Below are 6,080 nucleotides of genomic sequence, written 5' to 3' on the forward strand. Positions count from 1 at the left end.
TAGAAGAATGATTATATATATACATATAGATTGCATAGAACATGCATTGTGTAGAAAATATTTCTCCTGTCTGAGAAGATATCTCTAGAACGCACGAGTCTTACGATGGCGATGTTGTTAAAAGTAATGTGCACGCACATACACATATAGTAAGCACGAAGTTGGAAAGGAATCTATACAGGCAAGGTAGGGCAGCACTATATACAGATATATTGTAGAGGTTGTTCAAAACACGTTATAGGCAGGACATTTCAGAAGCAGGAAAGGCTGAGCACAAAGCAGAAACGGAGGCAAAGGAGCTGCTCTGTCTTCAAGCCGTGTTCATTGACAAGCCCTCGTTGGCGATTTCAACTGAAGGCTTCATAAGCCTCTTGCCGTAGCCTAAAAGCTCGTACAAGTCGGTCTTTCAACCGCCTCCTAAAGTATCCTACCGTTGAGCCCCTTTCTCGCCATCCCGCCGCTTATCCAAAAGCCAAGCTACACGTCACTCGCCAGGTATCAAATAGGTACTAGGTGAATTTTGCGCAAGACCTACTGTATTTTATATAAGAGGAGAACCAAGAACTTCTATTTTATGGCATACTACGCGTTCGCTATGCGCTAGAGTCAATTTCGGTATTGGCATATATCTAGCAAAGTTGTCGACTATGATTCTTTTCAACAATGCAAACAACTTCCTTTGCCTCTGCTAGCGGGAGTAGTGAAGCTCCTGCTGCTTCTGCATTCGGCGGCACGGAAGCGTATTCCTCGTTGTGTTCCTACAAACCGTATATGCCCTACTGATTGATACAGTTGGCACCGATGTAGCGGCTCACGGCAACTAGGGAGAGCACGCTGGCTGCCTGGCGAAAGAACAACAAAAGCTAAATTCTCTGCAATACGAAGGTCTGGTTAAACGAAATCGTCACCGCAGTGGCCAGGTGGCAGCACTTAGCTAGAAACTAGAAGCGCAGCATTCGTGGGTTATCTATGCGGACGCGTACAGCAGGTGACTAAGGCGGTGGGGGTAGTACTGCTACGACTAGACGAATCAAGTGCTGCAGGAAGCTGTGGGGTGTCGAATGAGTGGTGTGGAGGGTCGGCGAAAGAGAGGCGTAAGAACAGAAGAAAAAGAGCTAAAAAGCAATATACCACTCAGCGTGAGTCTCTTGATTCTCGAAAAGAAACCGGAAAGCGTACAACTGTACATATAAGACGACGCGGGTAAAACACTGGTGAACATTGTGTCTGCCGGACGGGGAATACTAAGGGCTGCCTGGGACACTTGCGTTGACGGAAGCCCATCCACTGTAGCGGGTTTAGTCTGAAGGCTGATAGACAGACTGACTAGCTAGCTTTCTGACTTTTCCTATCCAGTCTATGTATTGCCATGAACAACTGACGCTGCGAGTTAGTCGAGAGTTTCTTCCTCACAATCAAGTGTTATAGCTAATCTCCTGTTAGTAAGTGAGTATGTTGCAAAAAGATGTTTTGCCAATTCTATTTCTACTAAGTCAAGTACTAAAAATTAAGAATATCGTGTAACATAAACAAGAATAGGATAAAATCGAACACCATTATGAAGTATCTTAAGCTTGTCTCTTTAGTGATTTTTGACCAAAAATATTGTACGTGTGGATCTGTTATCCGTTACCAATAACACGGTCCAACTAATTGAATCTTAGTTCTGGTTATTTAGACAGTACATACTTCTTCTCAAACCTTGTGCCATGCACTTCAACTTACTTTACTACCGCATAATGCCAGATATATGTACGTACTTTCGAAAAATTTATATTAGTGGTATATAATTTTAATCGAAACAATTTTTTTTATATAACATTGCATTTTGCATATATGTATAATTGAAAAATAACAAACCTACCTAGAACTTAAAAGTGGCAATGGGCGTCTAGTGCGTGTGATAACCGTAAACTAGTCTTGGTAAAAAAAAAAAGAGCTGTTTTTCTTTTAAAAGCTATATAGGGTATTACCTAAATTTTAAAGTTTTTTTTTTTTTTAATAACCTTTTGTTAAATTTTGTATGCGTTTTTCTTCTTAAGGCACATTACTAGGCGTGCATAAATCGCAAGCAACCGACTATTATTCCGACTGAAATTTTCTTGTGGAAATATTTGATTTGACCGTTTACAAATTATAGATATATTAAACAATCGTTTTATTGATAATGTGACATAAGATATTAAGTTTTCACTTTTCTGCATGATAGGCAGAACATAAACTGTCTCTAAAAGATGTTGACTCTAAGCTTAAGGCATTTTTGAAACTATTACACTATAAATCAGATGGATGTTTCGTCACGGTTGAGAACAAACGTTTATTTTGTGGCTCACATATGTCGGAATTCTGATCTAGCTTTCGACATTTTAGGAAGAAGATTAACAAGCTATACAAATGGTATCAGAAATTCACAGCAATCCCATGCAGTATATGACGGGTACAGACAGACATGCGCTGAAGTTCAATTGTATTGATTTGGCTTGTCGCAGAATCATACTTCTCAATTTAGAGGTTTATAAAATAACTGAAAGCTGTACTTGAGATAATCCTTCATGCTACAATTGATAAGCTCAATGTACGCTTCTCAAGCATAGGCTCCAGTACCGTGGCTTCCTTTGATACTTGAGCTGGCTTCCATGCGGATTTCCTGGCAGGCGAATTGCGCATCGTTGGGCTAGTTCCTAGTTTTAGGTGATTCGCGAAGGCACGAAAGCTAGCTAGAGCACTTTCTAAAAATAGAGGCCTTGACCCTTGTTTATCTATTAGCTAATGTAATCAATTTATCTTTTAGCACTGGTCACCGATGTCTTAATAAACGCGAGTATTTTTCTTTTAATAAATATTGAAGGTAACCGTATTGGACCTGCCGACTACCGCTCTATATTCCTAATCGACTTTTGTTTAGGATCTTTGGGAGACCATTGACCGTTGCGGTGAACGTCTTGGAGCAGCTACCATTCATCTCATCCACTCAGTTCTGCTTTCATTTCATTTCAATTAAACCTTCGTGGGCTCAACTTTTCCAAGGAGTCACCGATGCAGTTGAGAATTAGCAAGTCTATCTCTTTCTATAGCAGCCTTTAATTGTTTATTTTACCAAGTCTCCCTTTATGCGTTAAAATGTCTAGGTTAAGCGTCGAACGTAGTGGTTCAGGCAACATCTTTCAGAACGAACATCGATGGGAGGAGCTCAGCATTCGAACATCTCCCGGGCTAACGCTTGATCCCGTGTTTATCGATTTTTATAAATGCCATTCAGCTAAAAAATCTAGACAATGGTAACTCGACAATGTTATTTAGCAGTTGCTTATAGGATGGCACTGCGATTAGCCAGACGCTACACAATTTCCGTATGAGGAGTCGGTTATCGGAGAACGACACTTGAAAATCAAAGTTTGGCATGTGTGATGATTCGAATAAAAAATCTCGAACGAATAAATCCAGCTTGCTCGATACATGTCTAAGGTTTTGATGGTTAGGTCGCTTTCCAAACGTTAGGTTTAAATTGGTAATACCTTTTGTTGTTCGTTAAACAGTAACATTATAGGCCTACTCCTATTCACCGTTTACCATCGGTCACTTCTCGTGCAGGACTCCTGCGTTTATCTCGTTGAGATAGCTTACGCGATGATTCATAAATGAAAAAAGAAAAAAAATTGTGTAACTACCAAAAAGTATCTGTAAAATCTTAGCGTAAATACCCTCCGTTTTCCGATGATATCGCTAATCTAAAATGCTGTGCTAACACGATTTCACTTTTACTATTCTTTTAATAAAGTTCTTATTAAGTTGCTAACAGACTGAGGAAACGTTTTAGGGTAGGCTAACAGAAGCCTTGGCTGGCAAGGCCTAGTGAGTGGTGTACATAGGCAGGTAATAAGTTCGGTGCTCATAAACAAACGTCAGTGTTCATTGTAAATACGTCGCTCTCTTGTCTGCTATAGCTTTTTTACGAATTATTACTATTTTCAAAATAGACCTAAATTAAGGCACATTGATTTTAAACGATCTTTATCATATTAAGGAGTAAGTACCTAATGATACCGAAACGTTTGCATTGTAGCGGGAATTGGTCATTCTATATTTTTTGGTTCACGATGAGCACTTCGACGGCACGTGACTGTAACGTGTCTAGAAAAATGACTGTCGCTGACAATACTGCGAAAGACCCTGCGGTCGATATAATTTTTAGTACCGCTCTGCTATACCACCCTTTAACGTAAAGCCTTCTTAATAACTTTATAAATGAATGCCTTACTTTTACATGGATTGTTGTCTTGACAGAACGACCTTTATGAGAAAACTTTAAAAAGAAACACGAAGTGGTTAATTTAGTTCTATTAAAAGGTAGGTTTTTGCTAAAAGCGCAACGAAGTAGAGGTCTATTCTGGGATGATAGGTACTGATAGATTTACCTTGGAGAGATCTTATACAAATTAATTGACATTTCTCGTGAGGTTCATGTTTATTGTTGTGTAATTTGTAGGTACTTGTAAGGTTCCGCACAATGGCTTTTGTTAGTATTTCTATCCCGCATGTAGTGTTCGCGTGGAGAAGAGCCTTGGGCACTCACATAGCGAAAAATTCATTTATGTTATATTGATATTGTGACGTACGTAGCTTTACAGTTGTTTATGTATGTGACTGAATTATTGGACGACCAGACATTTGGAGTCATATAGATAAATCATCACACTGCCGTTCTTGAGGCTAATTCTCGTGACAGCTTATGTGCTTCAACGGGACAAGCGTATAAGCTAACACAGGCAAAGTTATATAACTAAAACCTTTCTTATATGTGGCTGCCTTCAACACTTTCATCAGTTTCCCCTTTATCATAACAGCGAAATATTCACTAATTATAGCATCTAGTTCTCTTGGTCTTCCTCGTTCAACCTTAACTGCATCGTAGCAACTGCATTGTATTTCGGCAACGCGGTGCATCGGCTACGCAAATAAGTCGTCCGTTTGCAGGAAGCTTCTCGGGAAGGGTTTCGGCGGCCTCTTATCTCAGTCCTTTCCTTTCCGTTACTTTCCTACTTAGGCTACCATACATCACTAGACAATTCGAAATTGAGACAAGACACTTTGCACTCTGTCCCGGCAGCTATTTGGCCCCACAGGAAACACCAGTACCACCCTTCTCTAACACAGATACTATCTACCGATGGAAAAGAAGGACCCTTCGCAGCGATACGCGCACCACCTGTGGAATCACATTTGTGTGGCATTATCTCTACCGCAATGACTATTAACAGACTAAAAAATCCCCATTCTCCGCTTCATTGTCTAGACTCCTACTATATCATACAGCTAACGCGCTGCATTATACCAGAAAGGCTGGTTGGCCATCTAGGAACACGAACGATACTCTACCTCGCCACCCCTTTTAAAAAATATAGGAGGATAAAGAAGAGAAGGACTCAGTCGAAAAGGACGATGGAGCCGGAGACAGTGGCAGGTTGGTAAAGGCGAACGCTAATGAAGAACTTCCCGTTCGGTGGGCGGGGTAGTGGAATCACCGAGAAGCAGACTCGACCGGAACAGAGTCGCGCGCTAGGCGTAAGCGAACAAATATGAGGATAGGTAGAAGCTAAGCAAGCGAACGAATCCTACTATACTACTCTAGTAATCATCTGTTTCATTTTAGAGAGGAACAACAACGCTCAGTCTTCAATGGATGGTTTACAGATCACCTACGTCGCCGTTCGCGCGCAACAGGTAACGGCCTTTGTCCTCGGCAATTACAGTTCTCCCATCATCCTACCAAGAAAATCTGCTGCAACAAATTTTGTAGATCTACGCATGCAGCGGTAATGACACGTCATAATATTTGAGTGCCATCGTCAATTAACCAAGGTTGTAACAAAAACCTTCCAAATACATCCGAAGTATCCGCAGTGAAAAATACGCGTATACTTCGATGTATTAGCTCTGTCGCTGTTTCTTGTAGGCTTGAAGAAGTTTTGAGAAATAGTGTATATATACTTTTACCTACATATTTAATTTTTTCTAGTGAAAATCTAGCAACAACTATGGTAATTTTACAGTGCGTTTGATCGCACGTATCAAAGCAATGT

At 40.4% G+C, this 6,080-nt stretch overlaps 1 long non-coding RNA gene across 8 annotated transcripts in view; it reads left to right on the forward strand.

Annotated features, from left to right (window-relative positions):
* LOC111271624 (uncharacterized) overlaps positions 1 to 6,080 on the forward strand; it is a 36,122-nt gene that overhangs the window by 26,508 nt on the left and 3,534 nt on the right. For 2 of the 8 annotated variants that reach the window (XR_002686982.2, XR_015315406.1), the window contains one exon: positions 2,849 to 3,439. The exons of 4 other annotated variants lie outside the window; for them this stretch is intronic. This is a non-coding gene — a long non-coding RNA (uncharacterized LOC111271624). Of the gene's footprint in view, positions 1 to 2,848; positions 3,440 to 5,370; positions 5,462 to 5,489; positions 5,722 to 6,080 lie in introns of those variants that run through there. 2 more of the 8 variants (XR_015315405.1, XR_015315407.1) reach the window with 2 other exon arrangements.

This window comes from Varroa jacobsoni, unplaced genomic scaffold, assembly GCF_002532875.2.
Source record: "Varroa jacobsoni isolate VJ856 unplaced genomic scaffold, vjacob_1.0 contig00812, whole genome shotgun sequence".
Taxonomy (NCBI): domain Eukaryota; kingdom Metazoa; phylum Arthropoda; class Arachnida; order Mesostigmata; family Varroidae; genus Varroa; species Varroa jacobsoni.